General features: G+C 34.5%; 1 long non-coding RNA gene across 1 annotated transcript in view; it reads right to left on the minus strand.

Moving 5' to 3' along the window:
* Positions 1-469: 469 nt before the first annotated feature.
* Positions 470-9,355, minus strand: part of LOC147994754 (uncharacterized) — a 14,763-nt gene continuing 5,877 nt past the window's right edge. The window contains exons 2-3 of the long non-coding RNA XR_015687211.1: positions 4,598-4,739; positions 470-1,394 (exon numbers count right to left, since the gene is read on the minus strand). This is a non-coding gene — a long non-coding RNA (uncharacterized LOC147994754). The remainder of the gene's footprint in view (positions 1,395-4,597; positions 4,740-9,355) is intronic.

Below are 9,355 nucleotides of genomic sequence, written 5' to 3' on the forward strand. Positions count from 1 at the left end.
TAATCAGTTTAAGTTAAAACCTACTTTTGGAGCTTTTTTTTTTTTAAAGATTTATTTTATATATGTGAGCACACTGTAGCTGTCTTTAGACACACAGAAGAGGGCATCAGATCCCATTACAGATGGTTGTGAGCCACCATGTGGTTGCTGGGAATTGAACTCAGGACCTCTGGAAGAGCAGTCAGTGCTCTTAACTGCTGAGCCATCTCTCCAGCCCCCTACTTTTGGAGCTTTACTTGAACTTCAGCATCTAGAATATGGAAAAAAAATATCTGAAAAGGCCTTACCAAACGTAGAGCAAATTTACATGCACAAATAAATCAGGTTGGAGGTAAGGGATGTTAAAAGCAAACTAAACAGAAGAAAACCGTCAATGAAGTTAATTGTAGGTGGAGGTCAGGGTGTGTCCCACTGCTCAGGATTGGCAGCTTGAAAATGCCTGGACTTCAAACAGTGCCACGCTGTACAATTACTTTTTGAATGAGTTTAATTCATTTTTAAGGACGCTCAAGACTTTAATTATTAAATGGTTCAAAATCTGAATTTAAAGTTCTTTCTTTAGTACCTTAGTTCTCATGTAGGGCCATTACTTTCTAGGCTTAGTTTCCGGAGAGGATATTTTACATCAGCAATTGCTCTGAACTCACCAATATGGCTCAGTCTCTCCTATTTAAGAAATGCCTAGACTCTAAACAAAAAAAAATTAATTGTAAATTTACGAAAATGCAGATCTATTTAAAGCCAAGGTGGCGGAAGGGGAGCGCCGTGATGTATCATCTTGACGTGAACTGAACGAGGCGGATTAGTAGCTCGCTCTAGCAATGTCACAATTTACATTACAGCACACATAAACACCACGGCAATACGCTATTAGCACTCTCCGTTAGCAGCGATGAGTAATGAGATAAAAATTGACAACGTCGATAGTCATAAGCCCTCCCAGCCAAGAATAATGAGCTACACGTGTCTAAGAGTCAGCTGTGTTCATAAATATATACACAGTGCAACAGACCTTTATGGTTCTATCAAAATTAAGTTTTCGGAGGCCACAAAAGCTCAGTGAATATATAGGTGATAAAATTAACATAGACTACATTCCTTGTCAACGACAACAATAAAGATAGTGTTATCATGACCCTACTAGGTTGATTTGCAATGTATGCTTTTATTCTACTGTACGAAAAATGATCTAAAATATCTATTTTTATTTTTAGCTTGTTCTTTTTTTTATTTTATATTATGCTAGTTGACGGGACCTTTTGCAGGCTTGATCTCTGATGCTCTGAGGAACAGATAAAAAGTGCTATTGTTTTACAGTAGCTCTCAGGTGTATTCAGATTTCTTAGAGAGGATGACAAATCTTCCTGCGAATAGTCTTTGGAAATTCGAACCTCCTGAAAGAAAATTGTATTGTCTTTTTTACTATGGTTAAGTTAGTAATTATTAAGCATGCAAATATCTCCTGAGTGATTTTTCATGCAGGTTTAACAATGCCTTGAAAACCATTGTTATCAGGGTAAAATTTAACACATTCCTGTGCGTGTATCTGTAAATTCTATCCACCCCTGGATTTCTCTTTCAGGAGCTAGCCTTAAACTATTTCTTGCTTTTCTTCATTTTTCGGGAAAGGAAGCAGTGCAACAAACATTGCTGACTCATATTTTGTAGTTGCCAAGGCAAAGAGATTGGCAAAGGAGTCTCCTTCAGTCTGTGCTTTAGAATCTGTGCAGCAACAAGCTAAGAAAGCCATGTACAGAGGGAGAAATGCGAGAGTTATCTCACTCTCAGGAGGCGTTTCTATGACACGCAGCCTGGCAATTGTCAGCAGCTGGTCTGGGCAGTAACCGTGGGGGCAAATCCCAGAGAAGCCCGCAATGTAGCCATCAGTAGCCCCGAGAGAATCAAAATGAACAGGATAAAGGAAAAATAGTAGGACCCTGTTCCAGGATGTCTAGCGGTATTCCACCTTTGACTGCTAAGACAATTACTGGCTCCATACCTAGGACAAACAGTGACCAATTCTTTGTGCTTCTGCGCCATTGTATATCTGAGAAACTTCTAGTCTTTAAGACTTTAAGAGAAATAATACATACAAGTTGCAATGAGCAAACATATAAAAAAGTCACAGCTGCAGGTACAGAAGAACCTTTTGTGATGTTTGCTTCTAGAGTAAGGTTAAAGTGATAATTACTAAAAACCAAATCAGTCTTTACATTTTAAATTATTCCTTTAGCTATACTTTATATTGTTTTTAGCTTAAAATGTATTATATAGTTTAGATGTATTGAGGTATTATAAATATAAGTTACACTCATAAATTTCATCCATACTCATATAGAAAAATCCTCAAATTTTATAGGTAAATGTAGTTTTTTTTTGAGGGGATAAGGTTTATTTGGCTTACTTTTTGCACATCACTGTTCATCACTGAAGAAAGTCAGGACAGGAACTCAAACAGGGTAAGAACCTCGAGGTAAGAGATGACGTAGAGGCCATGGAGGGGTGCTGCTAACTGGCTTGCTCCCATAGTAAATGTAATTTTTAATATCAACCTAACTATAGCTTTTGAAGAAACTTCTTCTGTAATATATCTATAGAAGTGATGTGTTTCAGTAATAAATATTGTCATTTTTATGTAGGTATGCACTTGCTAGATTTAACATTCAATGGACCTAAACTGCAAAAGTTACAATATATATTATTTTAGCAAAATTAAAACTTTGGGTTTGAAAAGTCATAAAATATCAATGTGTACAAGTTAAATAAATTTGCAGAGAAATGTGACGTGAATGAATAATTCTTAAATTGTAACAATGGAAAGAAATGAATATCAATATATACATGTAATCCAGAAAATATTCATAAAGAGAAAGGTAAAATATATTTTACACACACACACATATACATATATATATATGAATATATCTGTTCTTGAATACCTCCCATCTTTGTGCAAGAAAAAAATTCTCAGAAACAAATTTTTATTTAATATGTAATGCTAACATCATTCTCCACATTGGGTCAATTATCTAGTCTGAATAAACTTTAATTGAGCCATTTAAAATATGTGCAGCTATTGTGAGGTGAAATAGGCATATAGTTTATCTCATTAGTATTAATTTGAACATTTCTGGTTTTGTACATTTTCATAGGCATTTTATAGTAATTCTTCACTTATTTTTAAAAAGAATGAACAAACAATATAGGTTTTGAAAAAATACCTATTAAGTTCTAGTGTTTGTTTCCCAAATGTATCAGGCAAATTTGTTTCTCTGTGACTCTCAGGCAGGCTTTGTAATAAATGATAATAGCTCGATTCTCTTTAATTCCCCTTAATTTTGTGATTACTTATATTGTTAACCTGACATCTTTTAGGCATTTTTTTAAAGCTTACATTATTTCAAATACATTTACTCTAATGAACAAAGCATTCTCTAGAGGATATTTGTCAAACTCAATATTTGCATTTGCATTTCTGTGTTCTAAAAGTTAACACAGAAATCGAGAAAAAAAAAAGACAAACTTACTTCCAGTAATTAAAAAAAAATCCTGTGATTCATACTTATATTGTGAAAGACTATTTTAGCTGTTTCTTGTCATTTATTTCTATTAGCAAGAAATTATATGTCTTGATATTTGAGAGAAGGTTCCTATGTCTGTGTGTATGTACCTGGTCTATGAAAAATCCACACATCAAAAGTGCAGTCCCTGGAAACATTGACTCCAGCTGTCCAGTGTGCAAGTGTTTATGTGCCTACTAGTTCTATGCTTAAGGGAATGGTTCCTCATGGCTTTTGATTTAGCATGCTGTTCTTATTTCATATAAGATATGTTGACAACCGACACAAGTGTCATTGAGATATATGAAATAGAAGTGGTAGTGCACAGTTTGCTTCAGAGAAGGATTCTGATATGCAAAACAACCATGTTAACATATAGAGTTGAATGTCTCAAATGAACGTATTAAGTGTGAATATGTGAGTGTGTGTCATGCTCTTGTGTGAAATCTGAAATACAAAGATCTCTCAATGTTACATCCTAAAACTTTCACCTTAGCAGCTTCTCTTCTTCGTAATTCATGCCCTATCATGGCGGATGACATTATTTCTATTTCCTTCTAGTCTTGTTTTCTTGCTTTTTGGTCATGGTAGGACAGATGTGCATGGATATGTGTGAATGTGTGTTTATTCTGTGTTCTGTGTCTATTTTCATTGTTTTTCTAAGCATATAATAACAGAGCAAGATTAAGTGCATGGAACATTAGGGATAATGTTAAAAGGAGTACATATCAATGAGGTGAAAAGTATACTGGAAATGTATCTGCACATATTCAAAACATGCTAATTAGTATTCAGATATTTTGAAGAATATTACATGGTTTCAAAGATGTTAAGCTGACACTGCTTCTTGTACTAGTACAGAGAGCCCCATTTCTGTGCTTTGTGCTAACAACCTTACTTTCCCACACTTTCTTCTCTTTAAGTATCTTTGGCAAGTGAAAATAATGTGTTTACATTTATGAGCCAGCCACTGTATTAGGTACTTTTTAATGTTTTGTGCTTAGCCTTCAACCACAAAATTATGAACCACATATTACCATTCCTATCCCACAGGTCACACAGCTACCAAGGGACACACAGATGTCAAAAGAAAGCTGCTAATCTAAACATCCTCAAGGGTTGCATCTAGAGATCCATTGAGGTCCTTGATCAGGGTCTGTGACGGAAGTGCTCTCTGCCCTGATGGAGAAATCATAGACAAAGTAGAAATTAATGATATCATTCTAGATTTTAATGGCATAAATAAGCATCGCTCTTTTTCCCTTTTGAAAATAAGCCAGTTATAGTCAAAATACTCATTCCAATATTCTCCAAAAGTTAAACTACATGCAAAGCTATTATTTTCCAGACTTAAGTTACATGGTCATAGGTATTACAGTCCATATTACACACACACACACACACACACACACACACACACACACACACACATATATATATATGATGAGTGTATGAATATATACTATAAAGGCATATTATCATTCCCTTATAATACATGATTAGATAAAGAACATAGAATTGAAAAATATAACGTCATAGTGAAACAAGTAATTTATTTAGGAATCCATTCAATAGGGGCTATCTCTTCTTTAGCACACTGTTCCCTTTCATGAGAATATACACTCAAAGTTAGTATTTCTATTGATAACAAAGTAATTTCTAAATGGTGAAGTAAACGTCAAGTCCAACAATATGTAGAAAAGTACAATGTATTTTATCACTGCATATTATAAGAAATAAAACAGTGACATTATGATTTTATTTTGATATTTGTTATGAACAATCTCTTGTTATTTTGCAAGCCATCTGAAAACATACATCTTTTGTACTTGTCCATTCTTCACTCTACTTGAACAGTAAAACCTAACTTAATAAAGCATCATTACATGCTCAGCTTTGCTGGTGATGTATTTCTATTTTCATTGGCAAGCATCAAAGTACAGTTTCTAAGATAGAATGTACATTGCCTGGATCACTGGGGTGAAGGGTAGCAAGGCAGGCTTTAATCTATGTCCCTTGTTTGGCATGTTCCCTTCTAACTACATTTAGGATCTCAGTTAGTCTTATGAATACCAAGTTGATGAGTACTGAAGACATGTCTTGGAACCAATACTATACCTTGAAGTCTATGAGCAGTTGATGGTATTAACCCTCCATTAGAAGCACTGTGGGACTATGAGTTAACCCCAACCCTAATCCTAACTCTAACCCTAACCTCTAATCCTACCCCAAACCCCTAACCCTAATCCTAAATCATAAAACCATATCTATCTAGATTCATAGCAACACTGTCCATGAGCAAATTAAACTAATCATGCTTACAGGCAAATGGATGTTAAACATTCTACTTACTTCATTCTTTTTTAAATTAACTTGTATAATAATTTCTAGAAAGATTTCTTTCAAGTAGAATTTAGTAGGCCAATGGCTATCTGATAAACACTAGGTAAGATAACAAGGGAAATACTTCAAGGAGATATTGGTTAAAATTATACTTCACATTAATTACAAGGAAAGATACAATCAAAACTGTACTGCAAAGCTACAATGTCAGCCTTTCATTGAAAAGTATTAAATAACACAACTGAGTATGAAATGTTTGAAAATTATATATGAAAAATTACTCCAATTGAATCCAGGTATATAGCACAAATCAAATAAAAATGTAAAATATAAGTGTTGCAAAACACATGGTAGTGTTGATAATGATGAGTCAAGAAATCCCCTTTTCCATAAAATCAGTGAGAAACATCCCTCTGAATCACTTTCTATATTACAAATATTTGCTTTAAAAATGATAGCCTAGCCTAAAGTTTAGCACACAGTAATGGAATACTGAATTCTGCCTTTGTTGACAAAAATTTAGTCTTGTGATTTTTGGATTTTAGATGATAATATTATTCTGGAAGTCATCATCAAAAAAGCTGATATATATATATATATATATATATATATATATATATATATATATATGTTGAATCAATCATACCCACAATACCCTCATAAAAACGAAATTGATTGAATAGGGAATTCACAGACAAATCTCATAAAACACATTTTTCAACAATTACTATTTAGTGAAATAGAATTTAACTGAAATAGAAGTAAACCACTATCCTTCTTCCTCTCCTCACCCTGGACCCTTTTAGCTACTCTCCCTAATATCTGTTCCTATGCCCCAAACTCTGAATTTGATAACGTCTTTTTGCTTTATTATTATGGTTATTTACATATGTGTGTCAGATAGATGAGATAGATACAGACAAATGAGAAATAGATAGATAGATAGATAGATAGATAGATAGATAGATAGATAGATAGATAGATAGAACCTGTTGAGTCTCTCTTTGTTGTTGTGTGTGATTATGGTTTCAGAGATGATCACTGTGCATTAGACAACAAATTATGGGTCTAATTCCTGGGAGAAACTAATTATCATCCTGTCAGATGTCAATAGTTGTCATTATAGTTCTTTGACTAATAGTGGTACTCTACAAACATTTCCCCTTTGACTCCAATATTTCTATTGATATTGACATTGTTTGGGTATTGTTTATGTATCCATTTCTAGGGAGGATGGGTTGACAGCAGACTTCCTTGTAGTCTGGCTTGTATAATCACTATACTCTCTCTTCTGTGATGTTCCCTGAGCCATTGATGAGGGAATGATGATATACATGAATTTATTTGGTTCAGGCCTCCTGCAATTTGTTGATTGTTGCACTGTATTCATTCGTGAGTTTCTGTAGCCTCCATTTGCTCTAAGAAGGGTTTGTGTGATGAAACATTGTAGCTATGTTTACCTGTGGGTATAAAGATAAAATTAAGAGTGGAACAAGAAATCATGATGATCTAGAAATGTAGTTGTAGATTATTTTCTAAGGTCCATGATCTTACTGACCCTAAGAGCCTGATTAGGTGTAAGTTACCAAGCACAAGTGAAGCTTGCATTTAATTAGACAGTCTTTGATTGCTATGTGAGTGCTATTTTCTGTGTCTTCAGCAACAGGGTCCCACCCTAAATCCCTGAAAAGTATATAAGGACAACAACCACAGTTTATTTATTATGTTTTGGGAGTTACTTGGATTACTCTGACAAAATATTTAAAAGGAGGTTTCTAATGCCAGGTATTTCATTTGTTACATGTTTTACTTTTATCTAAAATTATGAATAATACCTGCGTGGATTTGTATATATACATATATACATATATACATACACACACACCCCATATATATAGTCACTTGGCCTGACTTTTTTCCCACAAAAATCATAGACCAATACAGATTATTTGTATACAAATAGATATAAACATATATAAACAAATATTTTGTAAACAGAATTCTAACTCATTGTAGATTCTAGGCTTATATATTAGTTTTTCCTGTAATGTATACATTAAAAGTGAGTTATGGGTTGGGAATTTAACTCAATGGTAGAGCACTTGCTTAGCAAGCGCAAGGCCCTGGGTTCGGTCCTCAGCTCCGGAAAAAAAAAGTGAGTTATATAATATCCTAGCTTTGTATACATAAGAAAGAACAGTGAATACCATTCTGTGTTTTTTAAAAAATTAAACGCATAGGAATAGCAAGGAAAAAACAATTTTATTGTATATATTTCTGATAAATTCAGACAGGAAACTTTATATCTCAGATAATAGATAAATGGATAAGTGTATGAATGATGAAGGAAGGGTAGGTGGGTGAAACAATTAGTATACCATTACCTAGAAAGGGAAATAGGATAAAATACGGTTTTAAGCTTACATTATTTGACACTACAATAAAACTGCAAAGCTTTTATAAGGCAAAGGACACTGTCGTTAGGACAAAATGGCAACCAACAGATTGGGAAAAGATCTTTACCATTCCTACAACAGATAGAGGCTTTATATCCAAAATATACAAAGAACTCAAGAAATTAGACTGCAGGGAGACAAATAATCCTACAAAAAATGGGGTTCAGAGCTAAACAAGGAATTCCCAGCTGAGTAATGCCGAATGGCTGAGAAAGACCTAAAGAAATGTTCAACATCTTTAGTCATAAGGGAAATGCAAATCAAAACACCCTGAGATTTCACCTCACACCAGTGAGAATGGTTAAAATCAAAAACTCAGGTGACAGGAAATGCTGGCGAGGATGTGGAGAAAGAGGAACACTCCTCCATTGTTGGTGGGATTGCAGACTGGTACAACCATTCTGGAAATCAGTCTGGAGGTTCCTCAGAAAACTGGACATTGAACTACCTGAGGACCCAGATATACCTCTCTTGGCCATATACCCAAAAGATGCCCCAACATATAACAAAGACACATGCTCCACTATGTTCATAGCAGCCTTATTTATAATAGCCAGAAGCTGGAAAGAACCCAGATGCCCTTCAACAGAGGAATGGATACAGAAAATATGGTACATCTACACAATGGAATATTACTCAGCTATCAAAAACAATGACTTTATGAAATTCTCAGGTAAATGAATGGAACTGGAAAATATCATCCTTAGTGAGGTAACCCAATCACAGACAAACACACATGGTATGCACTCATTGATAAGTGGATATTAGCCCAAATGTTTGAATTACCCTAGATGCACAGAACACATGAAACTCAAGAAGGATGACCAAAATGCGAATGCTTCACTCCTTCTTTAAAAGGGGAACAAGAATACCCTTAGCAGGGAATAGGGAGGCAAAGTTTAGAACAGAGGCAGAAGGAACAACCATTTCAGCCTGCCCCACATGTGGCCCATACATATACAGCCACCAAACTAGATAAGATGGATGAAGCAAAGA

Source organism: Rattus norvegicus, chromosome 4 (assembly GCF_021556685.1).
Source record: "Rattus norvegicus strain SHRSP/BbbUtx chromosome 4, alternate assembly SHRSP_T2T, whole genome shotgun sequence".
Classification (NCBI taxonomy): domain Eukaryota; kingdom Metazoa; phylum Chordata; class Mammalia; order Rodentia; family Muridae; genus Rattus; species Rattus norvegicus.